General features: G+C 40.2%; 1 pseudogene; it reads left to right on the top strand.

Annotated features, from left to right (window-relative positions):
- LOC149250935 (non-structural maintenance of chromosomes element 4 homolog A pseudogene) overlaps positions 1-23,012 on the top strand; it is a 162,244-nt pseudogene that overhangs the window by 12,274 nt on the left and 126,958 nt on the right.

The raw sequence follows: 23,012 nt of genomic DNA, 5'->3' as shown, positions 1-23,012 counted from the left end.
CATGGCCGATATAATTGTCAAACACAGTCCCTCACTGTTTCCCCTCCACAGGTCTGAAAGAGATATGGGGCACCACGTCTAGACAACCTTGTAGGAAATTAAACATCGTTGATCACAATAGGGACAACTTTGTCTCTTATGTGAAAATCCTAATCTCTTGGATCCCATGCATGAACTAGGAACTGAAATAGTTCTTATTATTGCCTCATTCCAAAAAACCTAAAGTATTTGAGAAACCCACAATTTCTGAGGGCCTCAACTATACCCGAACCATTTAGGTCAACCACATCTTGTTCTTCAAGCTCTCTTTCTCACCAAGTAATAGACATTCTAATCCGATGAAAGCTTAAAATCAAACCATAAGCTTAGTTAGGATCCTTTTCATGCAAAAAACTGAAGAAATTTTGGGTCAATTTGGTGAAACAAGTTTGTGAAACTCGCCCAGCACAACCCACGAAAGGAGACACTGTGATGCAGTGCAAAATCCCTTCTATCTGGGTGCTCCCTAGTGCAGTTTTTGACATGAAAGCCAGTGCTGGTCCCAGGGTGAAAAAGTCAAACCCCAGGGACCCTAAAAACTTGCATGAAACAGTAAAAGAATGATATGAAAAAGAAAGAGGAGGGGTAGATATCCTACCTAGCCTGGATGACACGAGAAATGATCCGCAAAATCTCTTGCAATTAGCTGATGAATATTGAGGTAAAAATAGGGTCAGAGCACAAATTGAATGGTAAATTTCAAATGGTGAAAATAACATGGTAAATTCTTGTTTTTATGTTTATTTCATGAGCATTAAATGAGTAAACTTTAGTATTTACCTATTTTTACCAATGAAATGCGTATGTTTAATCCATTTAGGGTTTCTTTGAACATATTTATAGCTGACTTACAAAATTTGACATTCACGATCGTGAATTGTACTTTGACCACAAAGCATAATTTTATCTCTTTTTCGAGCTCTATTAAACATTGAAAAAGGACCCCCCTTGGAGTCCTCTTTAATATCTTTTCATACTCTCAAAATATGAAAGATTGTTGAGTGCTTGTCCTTTTCAACTCGTTAACGGATTGGAAATGACATCTACTCAATATAATTTTAACCCTTTTTCAAGCTGAGATATATTATTTACGAAAAAGGAATACGTTGACTGAACATGGTCAATAGGTTCTCTCTTGTATTGTTTTACACTTTTTCGTACTTGAGAGGCAAATATACGAAAAATAACTTGTGGATTTTTCTTTTCATCCCTTTTCAAACTCTCTAAACATGAAAAGGATTGAGTTATCATTTTCATTAGACTCGTTAAAACATCAAATAGTGACAAACTTGTCCATCATGACAAGACCAAGTTTCACCTTCACTAGACTAGTTAAAACATCACATAGCGACGGATTCACCTGAAGGGTGGAATTATACAACAAGCATATGCTATCCTCATCAATCTTGATAAAAATAAAGAGGTACTGGTCAGCAATGACTGGGGAAAATGGGAAAAGGGGTAAACCACTTTATGGCAGTAGGTCACTCTTGAACATGACACTTTCACTTCATCATTGTGACTATTTGGGTTTGGTTATCTGCTTGATGGTCATCATACCTTGGTCTATCATACCATCCATTACTTTTGTTTTGGGTCAATGCTGCCAATCCATTCATTGTCACTGACATGTTCAAGAGAAGTCATTCAGTTTAAAATTCATCCTTTGCAATACTCATAAACCTTCATTTTCATGGCCTCCATTCCTGAACCTTGTGTCGTCAATCAAATTCCGTCTCCAATATCATTACACTTGTTTCGTGTCGTTGATGTGGGATACATCAAGGCCCTCCTACGATGAGTAACTTCTTGTCGACATTAGCACATTATCCAAGAAGTTTACTTAGAAACACCCTTCCAGTACCTTGAGGCTTTCATACATCAATGGCAGGTTTATCACTTTCGGCGATAGGTTGACATCACTAGCCTGTGACCAAAAGACTTTGTATGGTGTTTGACATGAAAACATCCATTCACACCATGCAAAATGTACTGCAGTACCTTGAGGATCATTATCATTATCGGTGATTTCTCTCACATTTGTTAACAACTTACATCATTGTCTGGTAATTAGAGAACGTCTTCCCATGTTCGACTTTAGATCACATATTCACATGGTTAGACTCGTACTTGAGTGAATGATTGAATGAGATAGAAGACCCTGGATCTAGTTTCATCCATCCGGGCTGTGATTTCAGGAAATGTACCAAATCATCCGTACAATGGCTTTACCTTAATGGTCATCCTATCATGGGTCTATATATGTAGATGAATATCTATGTACTTGTAATGAAAGTTTATATGTTGAACATGGGTATGCCTTCCCTCAGTGATTCAAGAGAAAAAATAAAAATACCATGATATTATGTATTGTAATTGATGTAGGTCACCAACCACTTCGGAACCTCCTCATCACATCGTAAAGCATATCACTTGACATCATTATTTTCGACTTCATGCTTTAGGGGGCCACTGTTATAGATCCATTTGGGCACATCACTCCCATCATTCAGATCATTACCATTATGGCTCATCAAACCCTAAATCAGTTGCTACATTCCCTAGACAAGTCACCATTTTGAATGCCTTCTTCCCTGAGAGTTTCTTGGCTTGAAACCATCCAGAAAGGCCTCCTTGAGGGATCATTGCAGCCTTGGACAGGGGTAAGTGCACTTCAGTGCAGGTAGGCCCATGTAAGGGTGCTCTGTAGAGCACCTAGGCCCACTTTGACCTGCGTTGGGTGAGATTGAGTGAAATTCACATACAGTTCTAGGAATATTCTTATCCCCTAGAGTCATCTAGAATATTCCCACACTTATCATCTCCTATGAGATCGAAATTGGATAAGGAATGAGTTAAGTAACCTCCCATCCTCTCATCCCTTCCTCCATGGAAACTAACTCTAATTTTGGGAGGCCATTCAATACCCTCATTTATGATCAAACCTCCTCCATTTGCCTATAATTTGAACACTCATCTAAGTGATCAGGGGATAGACTTTGAGAATTTGTAAGGAGATACTGTTGGTGTGAAAATTGAGAGTATAAGCAAGTGTTGTTATGTTGCTGGAGTGCTATGCTATTGATGTGATGTTGGTTGGAACCCAAGATAGGAGAGTGACAATGGATCAGACTTCATGGTTGTAATTCTTCCTTCTACCTAATAAAGTTGTTTACGCCTTTTTCCATATGCTTATCTTGATATATGATGTTTATATGTGTGAATGTATCTGATTCCATTTACTTGTATTTGATAGATCTCTTACTTTGATTGGTTCTCTATCTTTTGTTTATGCTTGCAGGTACTTTTTTAGTGAGTTAAGTTTGAGAAGGAGCGGCGAGAGTCAAACAAAGGAGACAAAAGGAAAGCAAAAGAACAAGTAGGTCATTTGATTCCCTTTGTCTTATTTATCATCTATAGAAAAATGATAAGTGCTTTAAATATGTTTTTTGTTCTAGGAATAGCTACCTACCTAGGGAATTAGTATTTGTACGTAGATACCAAATTACTCATAACAGCTACCCTGGTGGTTAAGCAGTGGCAGTCCTCCGGGTGATCACATAAAATGTTGGCGGCTAATGGCAAGAGTGTTCACATGGGTTGGTTAAGTCTAGGCCACCTCCAAAATTATGCAGTATTAAATTTTAAATATAATCTACAAACTATAAGGTTAAGTAACTCCCACTTGGTGCAATGGTAGTTGGCTCTATTTGTGTGTTGGGAGGTCACGGGATCGATCCTCACTATCCCTGCCTGAACTATGGAAACATTTTTGGTGGCCTCCTTGGATGTCACGTGACGACCTCTTACTGGGCCACATGTCAGCCCGTGGTACGCCAACATTCCAGCCAATAATAACCACAAAATTTCGACCATTCAGAATGTGCCACTTGGCATGATTTCATTAGTTGAGAAATTATTTGACTAAGTCAACATTCACCTCACCTGCCCAGTCAGCGGCACGTCGACAATATGAACCACTGACTGGTCTATCCTTGTTTTTAAAAGTTTGCATGTTCAGGAAAGTGAACATAACTCATTTTTGGATTCATACAAAGTCCGTTGCACGTGAAACACGTTGTGCCGGATTCTGATGACAAGCACTACGCTTTCATCCAGGTTCTACACCAATCTGACAAGTTTGAAATTTGAGCTATTTTTTGAGCACCTAATAAGTTACCCAGTTTTTGCACTAATGGTCATTGTTGCGGTGACTTCCCCATAAGCTTCATTGTTATTTAGTATGATCGATTCCTGCACTTGTTTAGATTGCATGCATCATCATTCACTCAGATATGAACCCACCTTCACTACTACTTTTAGAACCACTCATTTTCATGTTGCCATTGGGCAGATATGGGCTTCCTTGGCCCCGATCTCCCAGGCATTCAATGCAAATTTCTAGATCTCAAGGCCTTTCCTTGGCTCCAAGAATTGCGCAGACGCTACCAGGGCCTCACTCCAACTGCACACTATGTAGTTTTAGGACCTAGTCCTGCACCTTGGTCACTGGGATTGCACAATGCATAGTCCCAGACAGCATAAGCCTAAATAAACTATGCATTGTGCAGTTCTTGTCAGCATCACCTACCCACTGGCAATTGAGACTATGCAATTTTTAGATCCAACTAGCAATCAGTCACCTGTGAGAGCCAAAAATGCGCAATCCTTCCCAGTAGTTTCCCAGTTTGTTGCTTGGTTTGATCTTAAAGTGCTTTTGATTTCAACATAACATTTTCATGCCATGAGTGTCCTCTTAATCTTCAAGTAAAACATTTTTTGAGAAACTCTCCATAGTTACTAGTAACATGGCTTCCAAGAAATCTGCATCAAATGATATTGTCGAGTGTAGCATTGTAGATGTAGTTGAACAGGTGTCAGTGAACTTGATAGTTTATGTAGACACATAGTTGTTCATAGACAAGGGCATGAAGATAACATGGCAGGAAATCAAGGATATCTTTGCAGGTAAATTCAAGGAAGATCTAGAAGATTGGCAGCTCTATGTCAAATCCCTCGGTCATGCTGACATAAGGTTGCATGCAAGAACCCCGCCTTCCCATGTGCGGACATCATTCACTGGACTGTCTCCATATCGATCTCGAGACGATGACATTGAGCAGTGCCAGTGGAACACAACTTTCTACCTTCAGGAAGGAGAATTATCATCATATGTATCACTTACCATAGTTGGTGAACCGCATGGATGCACTTTTCTATGCCACCTTCAACAATGTGAAGACTAGAGATATCATAAAGGATTGGGTGAAAGGGTCGTCAAATTTCAAATTGATACCAAGTCATGTTTACAAGACTAAGTCACTCAGAAAGTCGTACCAAATCTTCATCATCTTCAGATGCTGACTGTATGGTCAAGAGAGCATAAAGACCTTTCTACAAAATTTGGTGGTTGTGTTGGACCAGTTGGTGAATGACGGAAGGTCATTCAATTGGTCGGATCTCTTGGCTCTTCAGCCAAAAGTGCATGTGACTAATACCCGGAATCCACCTAAGGATGATAAAGTGAAATTCTATATGTTCGCATACCTAATTGATGTAATTTGTGCCCAACATCAATTTCTTGGCATGGGTTGGACATGAAAACCATTAGAGACTATCGTGAATATTTATTTCAAGTTTCTTTCTAAGTGTAGCTACCGAGGAGTCATGGTGAGGCTATCTGACCATTTCTTCATACTGGTTTACAAGTTTATCTTTGAACAAGATCCACCTTTCATGTCCCGAGAAGTGATGGAGGCAATACTTAACATTGCAGATTGGTATGCCTCACCAGTGGCACCTTCATCAGGATGTTTGGCAGAGAGAAGCCTCTACATGTGCTACCAAGGTTTTCCATCGATAATTTTCTCATGCAAGAGGTTACATATCACATATCCATAGGGTTATCAGTAGGGATGTATAGGAGGAGGAAGGCACCATGGCTTGCTCTTCCTTTGAGGATTGGATTGTATGAGATTAGGAGCTTGAAGGATGTGGATGTTGAGGCCAAGGAATTGGAAAAGTTTGAGTTTGGAGCCAAGGACTACAATCTGTATGATCCCCAATGTATATGAAAGAACCACTATGAGAAGGTGTATTATCCACAGATCCATGGGACATTTCATTGTGAAGAGGAAGATCCTCAGAGGTATTGTTACAAATCCTCCAAGCTCAATGAACTGATCAGCATGGCCATAAAATGGAAATATTCTATATAGGCAGGAGCACTGTAGGAAGGAACAACAACAACAATAGTAAGAATCAAACCAGTATAGGACAAAGCAAAGAGGAAGATTTCTGAGAACATAGAGGATGAGAAAAGCTACAAGTTCAAAGAAGATCCTCTCATTGAGAAAGCAACTTTGGTAGTGGAGGCAAAGAAGTAGCAGTGCATAAAGAGAGTAGGGTGAAGGAAGAGAGAAAATAAAAGGTTGGCAGAAGGAGAAAGGAAGTTGCAGGAAATAGAGAAGAAGCTAAAATAAGAGCATGAGCTAATAAAGAGAGAGAGGTAAGAGAAGCAGTAGTAGGAACAAGAAGAAGGGCAAGGCGCACTGATAGAGAAGACTGCGCAAATATAGGTTGAAGAGTCAGGACAACCAACAGATGAAGAAGAGGGTGAGCAGTTGCAGGATTGATAACTTGCTCAGAAGATTGAGCAAATTGCTGAAGAGATGGACATGGAGTTGGAATAGGAATTATATGACAAAGATATCGACCTCATTCCAAGAACATCTGAGGTTGCCCCATAGTCTCCACCACCTCCAGTGTCCAAACCAGTCTCGAATGAGGAAGGATATGCTTTTCTCCTTGATGATGATCTATTGATGGATGTGCACAATATATCCTTTGATGAGTTGCAAAAAAATATTATACAGGCGTGGAGAAAGAATTTCCCAAATGATCACACGTCACCTGCATTTATGAAGGAAAGGGCGATAATGTCAGATGTTAGAAAGCATCCAACTGCCATGGCCAATGCCACTAAGGTTTATGCAGAATCCATGAGCTCAAATTTCAAGTTCTTGTTAGCAGAGAATGATCATATGGAAAAGCAATTTTAAGCAGCCAGGTAGAGGGTAGAACAATCCATAGGATCTTCTATGGAAGAGATGAGGAAAAAAGTACTCGTTGAAGTATCAACTCTTGCGACCACCATGCAGAAAATTTATAATGGATTTTTCATCGAGCACAAGGTGGTTTTCCATCTATATGGTTTGCAGTAGCGGCTCATAAAGATTGCCCAAACTCTCAAAGACATACATGCTACTATTGCACATGTACAGGAATGGATAATGAGATACAAGGGAGCCTCGCTTTACTTGCATAAGATAATGAAGCCACAGGGAGAGATACACAAATCACGGATCTGGATGTTGATCTAGAACTATCATACAAGCTTCCTATGCACTGTTGTTCAAGAGTCTCAATGTCATGGTGAGGACACACAGGATCCCTTCAATTGGTTCCTTCACCCAAGCCATTGAGAAGATCCAAGTCTGACTGGAGGTCGACAGGTGCATGGAGAAGTTAATGTGAGAGGCCACCAATGATGACTTGTAGTTGTGTGCAGAGAACATGCAGAAGTACATTGGTGGTCCCTTCGTACTTAGGACAATGTTGTGCATGCTTCAAGATGAGTTAGACAAAGGTTCCACGACCATATACCCAGAAGCCATGCAGGAAAGATTTTGTTTCCATAAAGACATCACCAAACAATATAGGGACACCATAGCAGAGTACCAAGGTATCAGTTCTTCACCGAACTTCTAAGTCATAGTGTTTGCTTGTTAGACTAGCTCTAGCCTATTTTGTCCCACATGGGTATATGTGGAAAATGTATATTATTTGTAAATATATTGTAACTGAAATTCCAAGTGTCATTAGTGGAATGTGAACAGTCACTATTTAATGTAAAGAGTTATTTGTAAAGGAGTTGAAGAGTCATGAGGGTAGTCAAAGAGTCAAAGGGGAATGTCAAGGGTCACCCCACCTTTTGTTATAAATAGAACCTCATAACTCATAAAAAGGGATTTTGGGAGGTAAGCTTTTGTCTAGGCTTAGTCTTAGAGAAGGCTTGGGAGTATTGTGATGCGCCTTGGCTTCTCCATAATGTAGAATAGGTACACTTCTTTGGAGGAGCGGGTGATGTTGATTGTAATGTTCCATTATTGGGTCTAGTGGTTGTCAATGGTATATGTATGGATGGAAATTTCACTTAATAATAATATAACTGAGACAACATGTTTTCATGCATATTTTGTTATTGTAGTTGGACTATTTTGGTTACTTTAGCAATGTATGTTGTTTAACTTACGGATTTTATTATGAACTATTTTGTATGCAATTGTATGAATCTTGTTGAATATGTGTTGTTGGATTAACCCATCACTTTGGTATGTGGACTATTCCTCTTCAAGCTTGTGATTTCATTCTGTTGTGTGTTCCTTTGAGGCTACATACTATTAAAGGCTTCTAAGGGACACATTTCCTTTTCCACTCCATGTGTTAGAACCCCCATGCATCTCACCTGACTCGTTGTAAGGTCACACACTTTCTTCTAACCAAAGTCATAATATTTACCCCTATGCGCTACCACAGTCAAGGAACTACATTATCACCCACTGCTGGGGCTCTTGCTTTGAACGATCTAAGGTCTAGTTGGGGATTCTTACTGGGGAAATCCCCTTGAATGCTGGCGGGTCCAACATCATTAATATTTCTGACACTAGAAGAAGGGCCAGATGACAAGCTGAGCCCTCAAAATATGTTTTGAATCTCTTCACGTTAATCATGACTTACATCACAATCTCAACTTCGACATTTTTTTCTCATGCTCATGATTTTGAAGTGTCAGAGCATGTCATCGATGACTTGTCATGAATTAAATATGATTGTGAAGTCAGAATAACCTTATTGAGACACGAATTTTCCTTTTTTGGTTTCTGTGACAGTAATGAAGTCCCCTCAAACGGCATTTCCTGTAGGTTGTTCACTTACACATTCCAAAGGCACATTAAGTATTTGCGTTTCACATTGCCCACAACCTCTATTCACTCTTTCAATCACGTGATCAGAGAGTTAGGCCACACTTTATTTTGTTCTGACCGTAAATCACTTAATCAAAAAATCCTGGAATTACACAAAGCCTCTGGTAAATCTATTGCGGAATTTTGGCAATGCTTCCGTAATCTTGCTTTTCAATTCCCGGAACATGAAGGTGATTGGGAGTTTTTCACAAAAAGGTTTAAGTATATTCTTCACATATCTAACAATCCACATGAATTAGAATCTTTTGAACCCCTCCGAGCATACCTTGGTGTTAGAGCTTTCAAATATAAGATGGACAAGGTTGTTGTCATGAGTCACTCACCATCCTTTTCTCATCAAATAGCTCTAGCTCCGTAAGACGAGGTGGGAGGAGCTGTGAATCCACCTATTAAACTGTCACCTCCTCCCACCCCACCTACTCTAGATTTCTGCGTAGATTTGGGATGCAACCCTAATGGTTGTCACATGATCTCGTTTTCTCAAACTTCATCCTCTAGTTATTTAATCCTCTAGATTTTGGTTTGTTGTTTCCATTTGTTCTGAATTCCACATGTGATGTTCACAAGGATGAAGTTGTCAATGGAGTTAATGTTGAGAAGCTAACCTGCGCTATAATTTTTAATGAATATGTGTGGGAATCTAAATAAGAACCTGCGATGAAGGATGACCTCCTTTTGTCCGCACCTCATCTGCTTTATCCTAAAATCTTCTATGATTCTGCCACTTCTAATTTTTCTTGTGAATATTCATCCCTAGATGTTTCGACTTCTGATCATTCACAGAACACATAGGATGTTAGTCTGTCATTTTATTACAGAGAGGATAAATCTTTATTTCCAAATCCACTTAACCTCTCATCTTTCATTTCTGGAAGTTCATAGGGTGAGAGATTTTATTTTTCATCGACCCCTCTGTATGGTTCATTGGATCATGAGGATGTTGATGTACATCTCAAATTTTCTTATTGTGGTTGTCGTGATCTTTTTACTCATTCATTTGATCATGATTCTGATTCACTTATTGTTGATCTTTCTAAGCCACCAGTCTTTGATGATCTATCTTCTGATGAAATGGAAACCTCTCAAACTATTGAGGCACTTCAACCCAAGCTGATGCTTATGTTAGGTTCTCTTAGCCCTAAGGATAGTTCCACTTCCAATCAGAAATTTGTTGAATCACCCTAGGCTCCTCATCACTCTCCCATTCACATTGAAAATTAATCTAGTTTACAGATTTCATATCCTCCACCAGAATCACATGATCCTATCGTTCATGCATTGGAGGAGTCATACGTAGTAAGCATTGTGTCAAAAAGAAAAATTTATTCTTGCTGCATGTTTTCTTGTTTGTCAAGGTCAAAATTGTGTACATGCTTGTTGTCTGCATGCAGTGTGATACAACACCATGATACGTCTAGAGAGTGCTTTTCAAGTGATTTTAATATTTTCTTTTCTGTGGACACATTCAAAATTCGAACATGCTGGTTTTCATTGCTTTATCTTTCTTTTTTGTTGGTTTTCCTGATTATATTTCTCGTTAACCATGCCATCATTCAAACGGTTCAACCAATGCATCAGTGGCTGCATTGGAAATGTCACTTCACGTGAGTAGGCCCATGTTCTTCTTATCTTAGGAGTAGGGGTAGTGTTTTCTTTCGCTTTCTTGTTTTACTTTTTCTTACTTGGCTTTTCTTTGTTTTACTTCTTTCCTTTGCTTGTATGTTTGTTTATGAACCCATAGGACTAGATTTCCCATGAAATCTAGTTTGGCTTATTGTGACAAGAAGGGTGAAATACAACAAGACTCTTACAACTATCAACATTTGGTTATCAATCTATTCCCTCTATTTATGAATATATTGAATTTGTTTAGTTGATGATACCCTGATGGAAAATATGTTCCTTTCAAAGTGAGTCTTTCTAAAATCACAATGCTTGCACTTTTAACTATTAATGCCTACTCTGATCAATATATTCAATTAACCTTGTCAACTTAGTCAAGTAGAGTAAGGTGAGGGGGAAAACCTTAACAAGTATGTCAGAGGTATATATAAACATCCTTCTCTGAAAGGATATCCTATTCTTCTCTCAATAAGTCAGGATCCCTCTTCTACCTCGTGAAATAAATAAGTGCATATGCACAGTTATTTGAAAAATAAAAAAATTAAAAAATTAAATAAAGGCAAAAGAAGATAAATACTTTCTATGCAGGGAGGTAAAGCAAGTAATTCTGCTGGGGTACTTTCCAGGCTCGCTGGCAGTAAAACAATGCTTGTGTCCCTAAGGTGACTTTGTTGGGGTACTATCAAGGGCTGCTGGCAGCGAATCAAGACTAGAGATGAAACTAAAACTCTGAAAGTCTATATTACTTATGCATCAATATACCCCTCATCTCCAATCGAAAAAACTCAGTTGAATTGGCTTGGTATGTGTGTTGTTGATAAAGAGAATGGTAGGGATTACATCTTTAACTCAACCTAGTGAAGAAGCCATGACAATCGAAGAATCAAACAATACTTTTGAAAGAGTTAGACTCGTTTTACACGAGACAAAGAAAATATAGAGAGTTGGAGTTCTACCAGTGTGTTGCCAATGTTGTAGTAGCTACAAACACCCTCCAAAATTTTTCCTATGCTTCGTTTTGGAGCCTCCCTACAAAAATCCCAGCAACTTATCTCACACTGACCAAGGTACTTGTGATTTCATTTAGTTATGTATTTTGTTTATAGCTTGTGTTTTCTTACTTTCTTTGTTTTCTAACCACAAGTTGACCTCTTGACTTGGTTGCAATCTGGTTCTAGACTTGCTTTAGTGAGCTACATAATCCTTGAGGGAAACCAATGTTGCTCTCGAGAAATGTGCAGTTCAAGCCAACAGTGAGCTTCAGCTCTAGAATTGTGCAGACTTAGTTGGGAGTCTGACTTTAGCTGGGAAACTACGCAGACCATGAGAGGCATCCTGAGCCACTTAGCCCAGAAATTGCACAGAAGCTTTCCCTCAATAGCTGTCTAATGCATGTGCTAGTGAGTTGCACAGTTCTCCCCAGAACTACGCAATCTCTTTAAGAATGTATGGAAAATTTTTCCTGAAAAGGAAAAAGAAAAAAGAAAAAAAACATCCCTAAAAAATAGGGATCTATTTTTAGCAGTCATAGTTGCACTTGAGTTACTTTTGGAAATTGCCGCCATGTGTCGCTTTTCCCTAGATTTTTGGCCTTCGTGTCATAAAACCTAAATTGATGAAATATATTTAATGGTTGTCACCAAATCTCATTTTCACATTTGATATTGGATCTCTAGCATTCTCGATGAGATCTAGGAACCTTCAGCACAATCGTCGCAACTTTTTTGGGTAAGTCTTGCTTTTCTATTCTTTTGTTGTTTTTTCTGTCACTTTTTTGTGCTTGGCTTATGAGATTTTTTTTACCTGTTTTATTGAACGACCGCTGGCATTTTGATTTTTTTCAGCTTGTAGAAGTGTTTTTTTAAGTTTTTCATTGCTTTTCCCAAGTGTCACATCCACTACCTAGTTTTTCCACTAACGGTTGCCATTGTGGTGACTCTCCCCATAAGCTTCATTTTTCTTCAATATGATTGGTTCCTTCACTTATTTTGATTGCATGCATCATAATTCACTTAGATCTACACTGACTTTCACTTCTACTTTTATATTTTCTCATTTTCATGTTGTCGTTGGGAAGATCTAGGCTTCCTTGGCGCAGATATAACTCTTCCCAAGCATGCACTATGCATTTCTAGATCTCAAGGCTCTGCCTTGCAACTAGGAATTGCGTGGAGGCTTCCAAGACCAGGCTCCAACTGCATAGTTCCAGGAGCCAGTTCTGAGGCTTGGTCACTGGGATTGCGTAATGCACAATCCCAGTGTTGGGTGGTGTTATATTCTTTCCATGACTACCCCACGTGGTCCTCCTGTACATTTCGCCAAGTGCTCCCAGGGGGTCACAGGGGGGTAGTAGCCCCCCTATATGGGGTTTGGGGCAACACCCTAGAAATTATTTTTGGACCCTACATTAGGTGGGCAAACCTACATATGGTTTTGTGCATGAATTTTGCACATGGTTTTGGGCATGATGTTTTCTGTCTATGGTATTTTGTAGATCTGGTAAAGGGAACTACAAAAATAATATAATCTAGGGTTAATGGTTTGGGGTTTATGGATTCTTTGTTATGTATATATGTATTGTAACATTGAAAGGAACATAATGAAAAATCAATCTGGTAGTCCCAGTTTTTGGTTCTAAGGGAAAATATCTATGTATATCTATTTTATGTTTTATGCTCTCGCCATTGTTTATTTTCTGTTTTTTAGAATTCGTATGCAAGTAATTTCTGTATAGGGTTAAAACCTACATTTGGTATCAGAGTTCTTTTGGCTTCAAGGGGACGCCTTTGCTACTGAGGGGTATTTTCTTAGGCTTGTGGCAGACCTTGTTTAGAGGGAGATCTGTGGAATCAATTCTTGTGGTGAAAGAAGATGGCGAGCATTAGAAAGATAGAGAGAAAGAAATTGAATGGTTAGAGTTTTGAGTTGTGGAAACTCAAGATGGATGATATGTTGGTGGATAAAGATTAGTTGATCGCAGTAGATCTAGGTACTAAACCAACAACAATGTCAGATGAAGACTGCGCGAAGTTGGATCGAAAGGAAAATAGCACAATACGATTATGTGTCTGAGATTTAGCATTGTTGAGTGTATCAGGGGAAGATTCAGTGAAGGATTTGTGGGAAAAGTTAGGGACTTTGAACCAATCTATGTCTCTGATGAATAAATTGTTCCTATGGAAAAAGTTGTATAACCCGAGGATGAAAGATGGAGACTCGATGACAGAGCTTCTAAACACATTTAATATTGTGGCAAGCCAGTTATTATCTATTGATATTAAAATTTCAGATGAAGATAAGTGCATCAGTTTGTTGTGTTCTCTACCAGATTCGTGGGATAGCCTGGTGTTGATACCCCGAAAATCATTGTATCAACATTGGGGGATAACCACCCGGTCCAGACCTTAATACAACTCCTTTTCCGTTTGGGATGGTGGCTCCGACTGGATATAATGGGACCAGTTTCCCAATAATGAATAAAAGGGGATGGATGAGTGATTGGTTTCTAATAAATGATAATGAATGGATGACTTAATCTAACAACAAAAACATAAATAAATATTCTATCCCGGGAGGCTTCTATTCTTTTAAGTGCAACGCTTGATGATCTTTGTTCATTGATAGGCATATAGATGACTCTACACAATAAACATAGACATTTATTCACTTAATGATTGCTTTGTTCAAATAGTTGAACAAAGTGATTAACAAAACATTGTTACACTTATCCTTTTATATTACCGATACATGTATGATAAAAGAAAAGCATGTTGTAAACATCCAATAGTGGAAATTATAAAGAATGTTGTTAAAAACACACGCGTATATCCGATAATAGCAAGATCGATCAAACAAAAATTCACATGAACAGAATGAACTCAGACATATATAGTAGTACCATATCAGCTGCAAATCATTCCCAACATCAATCGCTATTTGAATTCCTTCTTCCGATTCAGAAATACTTTTAAACAAAGGCAGTAGTGCACATCCACATAAAAGCTTCGTTATCAAAATTGGAATAATTGGCCCAGTCTTTATAAAAAATATGCCTGAAGTACAGTAGTGCAACTTTAGGTTTAAGTCATATACAAAAACTTACGACCCTTTCCAATGCATTGAAAGGGTCTATAAATACTTGATTAAAACTAACTAACTATGAAATTAAAATCCTATTTAATTGGTACAACTTGATTTGGAGTATCTTCCTCATAGAAATCTGGCAGTCGGCAGCATGATTAATCACTTAGGTTGTTTGTGTTTCGTCCTGAGTTGGCATATTGCAAGCATTGGTTCCACTTCTAGAGGTCGATTGAGACGAGAATTGAGTTGAGCAGCATAGGTGGCATCCTGTATATCGGGAATGATACACCCGATTGCATCTGTCAGGCACTTGAGGGCGGCTCTCTGGCTGTATGGTTTGACTAGGAACAACCAATAGGTGTCCCAAGTCAAACTGTTAATACCTGCGATCAATCTCCCATTCTTCTCCAGCTCCTGATAACATGATTGCTCCAATGTTTTAGCCGATAGTAATTTACCTGGGGTACATTGAGAGATCATGTTAGATAAGTAGAGAGTATCATTAATCAATTCAACCAAATTACTTGTGGTTAACTTGCATCTGGAAACTGCTCTCTCTACCTTCATTAACTAGGACTACCATTCCATAAATAGTATCTCTTTATGGGATTCTAAGATTTTTGGCAAATTAGCTGCCTGTCCCTCATCAGTGTCTTGCCACTCAAGAAAATTGGTCAAGGTCTCATCGGCCTGCTCCAAGTCTGTTCTAGCATCAACCGATTTATCAATTATTGATGCTATTATGTCACATAAGGGTTTTTCTTGAGAGATTTGTTGACATAACAGCCTTATCTGTGTTACCAATGCTTTGTTAATCTGTAATGCTTCAGCTCTGAACTCAGCAGGCTGTGGAAGATTCTTGGACTTTTCTATTTAGGCTGATAATTGAGAAATTTGTTCATCTTTAGATTTCCCCATCTGTTCATGCATTGATTTTAATTTTGCCAGCGCTTCCGATAGCTCCTTCTGCTTTTGAATGGCACTTGAATCAATTCTTTGTTTCTCTTCATGCAATTGTTTATTCAATTGATTGTTTATTTGTTGCTGTTTAGACAACTGTTGTTCAAGTTGCTCTGCCTTCTGCTGTGCCTCCGATAATTGTACCTGTAGCGAGGTGATTGCTTGGTCCTTTTCTCTTAACAAATTAGTCACTTTTGATGCCTTGTCCATGGTGGCCGCCGAATAGGCTCCAGCATATTGGGACAATTTAGTAAGGTCATAAGAAGGATCAAACTCCTCTTTCCAGACCACATTGGTTGTCACTGTTTGTTCAGGGAATAGGGATAGTTGATCAGTCCTTCTCCTTTTCCGCTGTCGTTTCACTATAGCCCTGTGCTTTGGGCTGTAAAATACATCCATTGGAGGTATCTCCTCCACTTGCAAAATGATCTGATCCGAAGGATACTTGGGAATTATCTCTATTCCTGTAGAAAGGGGTAGGCCGCTCGTTCCACTTGGAACCTCTTTAGATGTTGTATCCTGTGTGTCAGCCGCTTTAGATGTATCGGCTTCCTTTGAGCTCTCAAGATTGCTTATGATTGAGTCGAATTGCTGCCATTCCTGGAGCAATTTCGGGTCAATCTGGGCATCTACATTCACGTCTGTGCTACTCTGCTCCTGCTCTTTCCTCTGTATTTCCTCTTGCTCTTTCCTCTGCACTTCCTCCTGCTCTTTTCTCTGCACTTCCTCCTACTCTTTTGTTTGGATTTCTCTAGCAATTTCTGATGTAGCAGGAGGTTCATTGGTAAGTTGCTGCTCAGGCTCACTTGATTGTGTCATTGGGGTCGTTGCTAACAGATCTAGAGGCAGAGTTTGCAACGTTTGTTCTCTAAGTCTATTAAATTCAACTAACTCGTCATCATGATATTTCATTATGGCTAGTGATTGAACCTGGAATAGCGACTCAGCTAAGGAGAATAGATCATCAAAATCATCATCTTTATGGTCAAATTTAGTGAGTTTTGCATGTTCAAGTGCATTGTAGGCGACTTTGTTTGGATCAAATCGCCTATTAGGAAGAGTGGAGAGATTTAGTGCCTTAATCTTATCTGCTTCTTTCTCTGCATGTTTAAAGTCATGCAGAGCCTAGACACCACATCTTAGAGGAAAAGAAGCCCAAACCTTCTTCTTTTTATTCCTTAGAGTCTATGTAACTCCTTCAGATGTAATCTGATATGCTACCTTTCGGGCTAACAGTTTATCGGGTATATACAAAGGGAGGACATGAGGCTTGGCCTGGCTGCTGAAAACTCTTACATAGGTGAATTTTTCTTCTCCGAACCATCTCCCTATGGCTGTCAAGTCAATCTCCGCTAGTGAGGAAATCTTAGGAGCAGGTTTGTCAAAAATGGCATAGTGAATGGGTAACATAAAACCATTGCAAACGTGATATAAATGGTGTTTATACTGGGATTTCCATAACTTTTGATGGTATATATGAATGGGCATAGGGTCTTGTGGAGTCCATCTCCACCCCAGCACAGAAATTCGAAATTAAAACACAAGGTGTCCAAGATGTAGGCACTATAGTAAAATGGGGGAATGAATCTTTAAGTAACGTGGGATTTGTTTCTGAATTCAAGAACCGCGGTTGCTAACTTATCACACAGTATATTTTCGCAATCCATTATTTCACTATTGCATGCTGCCTCCATTAAAGGTACCATCTCTATAGTGAAGTTTGAGGAATCATGTAACCCCCACAACCTACACATCATTACTCCAGCATAACAATAAGGAGAACACAAGGAATCGACAGAGTACTTTCCCAAAGACTCATGCATGTGTTTCGCTAGGTTTTGCCTCCAATCCCATATGGGTTCTGATTCAATGTCATTTTCCTTTCTGAATTTCTCCAAGAATGCTTTGTTGTACTTCTTCTCTGGTGCAGGCAAATGGTACATTTGCCTCAAATCATCAGATTTAAACAAGCCGAAGACTCTCCCGTCCATGGTGCAAAATGTCCTGTTTGTGATTGGGATTTCTTCAATTGCCCATCTCACCACATCTGTATATGGGAGAATTTGTTCTCGGTGTTGTGGGAAAAAATGCCTATTCAGGACGATCCTATCCACCTAAGGTGTGACAGTGCCTTAGCAACAAACAGAGACAGTTATTCTAGTATTCTTCCTTTATGAATTAAGAATGAAGAGAGATGGATGGACTAACTGGTGTCTTCCGTTTGTCCCTCGATCCAGTTCCTCTTCTCTTTGGGAGTTCCCAGCTACTTGCCTTCTCGCTTGCCCAGCTTCAAGAGGTTTCTGCAAGATCACAAGAAGAGAACACTACACAAAGACATAGATTCATATTCATAACTAGTTCAGGATTAGAAATAAATTAAACATGCTAATGCAATCATACATCAAAGATACACCAGTATATAGGAGAAACCAAGATAGCTTTATTGATGAATAACAAGGTTCAGGAAGAGATAAAACCCAGAGGGCTCCAATCCAGCATCTCCTTCCCAGCAAATGGTATTCCTATCTTCACCCCCTTCAAAGCATTAAGCACCCAATGATTCCAGTCTCAAACCAACAGAAATTATTTGCAATAACAAAATTCCCCTCTAGATCTCATGGAGGAGAGATCCATATATAGATGTTTGGAGAGAGGATGAGTCAGCTTGAGATTTGACTAGTGTCCTCTCCCTCTGTCAGTTCTTGATTCCACTTGGAGGTTCTTGCTTCCACTTGGAGATTGGGAACCTCTTACTCATCATAGTCGAATTCACTGAGGCAAGTGTCATTGAGGAAGACTCTGGAAGCTTCCTGGGTCTTGACACCTATTGGAATGAACTTGCCATTTGTCAACTCTCGCTCAGCGCACCCTGGTAGTGCTTCTACCTGCGTTGCAGTGCAGGTAGCTAGTGTTGACTTTGCATTTCAGCGTAGACAGCTAGTGGAGCCACTGAATTGATCCTGAATTGACTTGTTTTTGAGCAGTTTCTGGTGGAGAACTTCTGTGAATTGTTGTGGTTTGTTAGCCTTGTTCCTCTAGGGGTAGGAACAACATGTTTAGGGACTTTGGATCCCTTAGATTATGGACATTTCATGCTTATAGCTGTAAGGCACAAAAATTTCTATAACAGTTGCCCCCTAAAGTATGAGGCCGTTTATCGGGTGAAATGCTTTATCAGGAGGATCCGAAGTTCATCCAATGTTGGGAGGAGACCTGTAATGAGATACAATACAATACATTATTTTTCATACTGCTTTCATGATCTAGCTGAGGCGGGCATTCCCATGCTCAGCTTTATAAATTCATTTTCTTGTACATAGAACAGGCAATCGTCTGATGGTAGACTGATAATTTTGATGAAATTATCATCCTTTGGGTAGGATGATTATCTGCTGCAATGATGTACATGTCAATGTCTCTTTTCTGAATATATATCGCAGCTCGGATGGATGAAACTAGATTCGGGGTCTTCAAACTCGTTCGATCTTCACTCTAAGTACAAGTCGATCCATGTGAGAAATGTTCTGAAGTCGAACATGGAAAGGCATCGCTTGATTACCGGTCAATGAGGTAAACCGTTAACAAGCGCGAGAGGAATCACCGATAATGATAATGACCCTCAAGGTACTACAGTACAATTCACGTGGTGTGAATAAAGGACTTGGCGTCGAACACCACGCAAAATCTTTCGGTCGAAAGTCATTGATGTATACCTGTCACCGGAAGTGAGAAACTTGCCATTGAGGCATGCAAGCTTCAAAGTACTGAAGGGGTTGTTCCTAGATCAACTTCTTGGATAATGAGCTGATGTCAACAAGAAGCGATCTGTCAAAGGAGGGCCTTAATGAATCCCACATCAATGACACGGAATGGAGCTAATGATTTTGATGGAGGTGAAAACGATCTGTGACATATGATTCAGGGTGGCGGTCATGAAAGGATGAAGGATAATGTACGGCAGTGGATGGGACACGGTTGACTTTTCTGAACGACTTCTCTTGAACATATGGCGACACTGATGCAATGGATCGGTAGCATTACCCCAAATATGGATGGTATGGCGCGACCATGGTGATGTGACCGGTGAATGAAACAACCCAACTCGATTGTGGTACGGAGGAAAAGTGTCATGTTCAAGAGCGACTTGCTACCATCAAAGTTTTCTTGAGTTTCTCCCATTTTTTCCCCAACCATTGCTGACCAGTACCTCTTTATTTTTGTCAAGCTTGAGGAGGATAACATATGCTTATTCTATAACCTGCCCTTCGGGCAAGCCCATCGCTATGTTTTAACGAGCCTAGCGATAGTGAAACTCGTTCTCGTCTAAAGACAAGTTTGTCGCTATTTAATGATTTTAACGAGTCTAACGACAAAGATAACTCGGTCCTTTTCATTTTTAGAGAGTCTGAAAAGGTACATAAAGTTAACTCCAAAAGTCATTTTTCGTCATCTAATCCCTTAGGTCCGAAAAAGTATAAAACAATACAGAAGGGATGAGTTTTCGATAGTTTTAACGAGCCGAATAAAACAAGCGCTCGATATTTTTGTGCAATAATCCCTCAAGTCCAAAAAGATTAAAATCTAGAGGAGGGATAGCACTTCCTGTCCCTTTAACGAGCTGGAAGGCCAAGGACTCGGCAATCTTTTCATATTTTACGAGTCAGATGAAAAGAGCTTAAACAAGACTCGCCTTTTGAGGAACGAGTGATAAAACGGGTTAGCAGCTGATTCCAGGTACAGGTTGGAATTTTCCAATCACAGCAGTGTCACAAGGATGGCTAGTGAAATCACTCTTCGCAGCTGTTCCTCAAAATGGGTAAACAAACATATGGAGGTGAACGATCGGCCAATGGAAAAGTGGAGGTGACGGTGCAAACACGACCAAGGCTTTAATGGCTGATAATATTACATTCATAGTGGTTATTTACTGGGATAGTTCAATTTTTAACAAGCTTAAACGCAGGTGGAAACATTTGCTCGATCTTATGTTTATTTTTTAACGAGCATGAACTATGTGCTAAAACTGCTCGGATCTTGCGTTTATTTTTTAACGAGCATGAACTGTGTGCTAAAACTGCTCGATAACCCAGTCATATGATAAGAATGTCTCATTGAAGATGCTATTTTTTATGGAGCTTAGATCTTACAAAGCTTTGCTCCGCATCCTTTCGTTATGCAAGTTCGGAAACGACTAATCCTACGAGTTTAAAGGGTTAGACCTACAGGTTTAAAGGGAGGACCTAAAAATTTTAAAAATAAATAGCCGCCCCTCACTTGCACTCCGAAAGGTTTGCATGCCCCCAGGTATAAAACAGAGTTTCAAGGTTACCCCTACTTTAGTCCGGCAAAACAATTGTTTTACCGAGAGAGGCCCACCTCTTTCAGGTTACCCAAAGATTGCTCCATTCGCGGCTACAAATAAAACACTTCCTCGGCGATGTCTACCGAAACAGACAAAGGTGAGCGACGATGCCCGCCAACTCACATAACTTTTACAAAAGAATCTTATTCTAGAACAACCCCTCTTCCACTCACGGATGGGGTACGGACTAGTCATATTCCCCCACGGAAACCTACCCTATACCCAAAGTTTTCCTGCCGAAGCAGACCAGGACGCATGCCCCCTGGGTTCCAGTCATATCCTCCCGGATTACTCGCGCTCATCAGGAGGACGGACCGTGGGTTGAGACACTTCTTGCATGAAGAGACCATTTAGGGATGGCATATGACTATTTGCGATGCGTGATCCGGGAAATGAAAGCTGGTCCACAAGCTTGACCACTCTTCCTTCATGCGGAAAACACATTACTCTAAAGAGTGAGGAGACGATGGCTCCCATGCAATATATATAGTCTTGTCCAAGGAGTAGGTTATAATCCAAGGGTCCTTGAACGACCATCACGTTCATTTGAACGGTCTTCCCTTTCAATGTGATCGACACATTGGGGAGGATCCCTAAAGGTCGACTGGTTCCTTTATCGAAGCCTGATAGATTTCTCATTTCAGGCAAAAGCGCTGGCGAACCAAGCGCTTTCCAAGCAATAGAGGAAAGGATACTCACAGATGCCCCCTCATCAATGATAGTGCCAACCATTACCATTCTGTATATTTGAACGATAATTCTGAATGGTATGCTTGCTGGCAAACGGGGTCTGCCTAGTTGGTTCCAGTCGAACGAGACAACTAGGTTGCTTGGTGGTGGGACCGAATAGACGACCAGGTATGACTCTAACAAAGTTCCTTCCTGCGATAAAGGAATGGGCAAATTTCCCCCTTGTTCGTCGGAGTCTGTGTTGATGAAGAGAATTTGGACGGTGTCGTCTTTATTCTCTTCTGTGATGGTATCATTCGAAGATAGAGCCTCTAAAGGCAAAACCGGGTCAACTGCCGCCTCAACCTTTTGACTTTCATCAGGTATGGATTCAGACGATTCATCTTCAATTATAGGTGCTTCGGCTGACCACCTGAGCGGGCCAGCCGGGTTCTCAACTGGTGAAGGACTTGGCAAGAGTTTTTGATATCCAGGACGAAGTTGCGCTCGTAAAATCGGGCGATCTTCCAAAACTCTTTTAGCCTCGTCTAAGAAGGGACAATGGTGGATGGCATGGTCGCCTTCACACAGTTTGCAGGGAAATCTAGTTTTCCCTCTCTATCCTGTGACTTCACTTTCACTAGTTGACGGTGAGCTGTCAACATGGCTATCAGAGGTTGACGCCACCGAATTGTGCAAACGGGGAGACCAGTCCCTTAGTATCCATGGGATGCAGGGACAATCTCTGTGAAAGTGGTCTCCCTTGCATATGACACATGGCAATTTAGGCCTAGTCAGTGCTGTGTGTGGATTTTTGTCAGATGCCACTTGTTTGCCCCCAATCGCTTTTGGCTCCTTCTTCTTCTTCTCTTTCTTCTTCTTTTCCTTCTTCTCCTTAGGAACTCGGTTTTTTGTTTTACCAGTTCCGTCAAGCGAAGAGGAAGGAGGAGAGGAAGAATTAGATGAAGTAGAAGGCTGGTGGGTAACTCTGGTCTGGTCTAACTGTTGATTTGACTGTTCAGGAATGGTGGTGTTCTGAACGACATTGGTTGAAAAGAGCCAGACCGGCAGGCCAATTGTCAGTCCTGGAAGCGACAATGTGGCCATATGGGGCGCACCAACATCTCCCCAAGAGGACAAGGGACTAGGATTTCCGCCAAGGGGAATTCCTTGGTTGGTGGGCTCCATTTTTTCAACCTAAAGATCAACGCAGGAATAGGGGTGATTAT

Source organism: Pinus tabuliformis, chromosome 7 (genome assembly GCF_031772625.1).
Source record: "Pinus tabuliformis cultivar Carrire ecotype Pingquan chromosome 7, CPIR1, whole genome shotgun sequence".
NCBI classification, from domain to species: domain Eukaryota; kingdom Viridiplantae; phylum Streptophyta; class Pinopsida; order Pinales; family Pinaceae; genus Pinus; species Pinus tabuliformis.
Note: the sequence above shows the minus strand (reverse complement) of the source record. Positions and strands in the feature narration are given on the sequence as shown.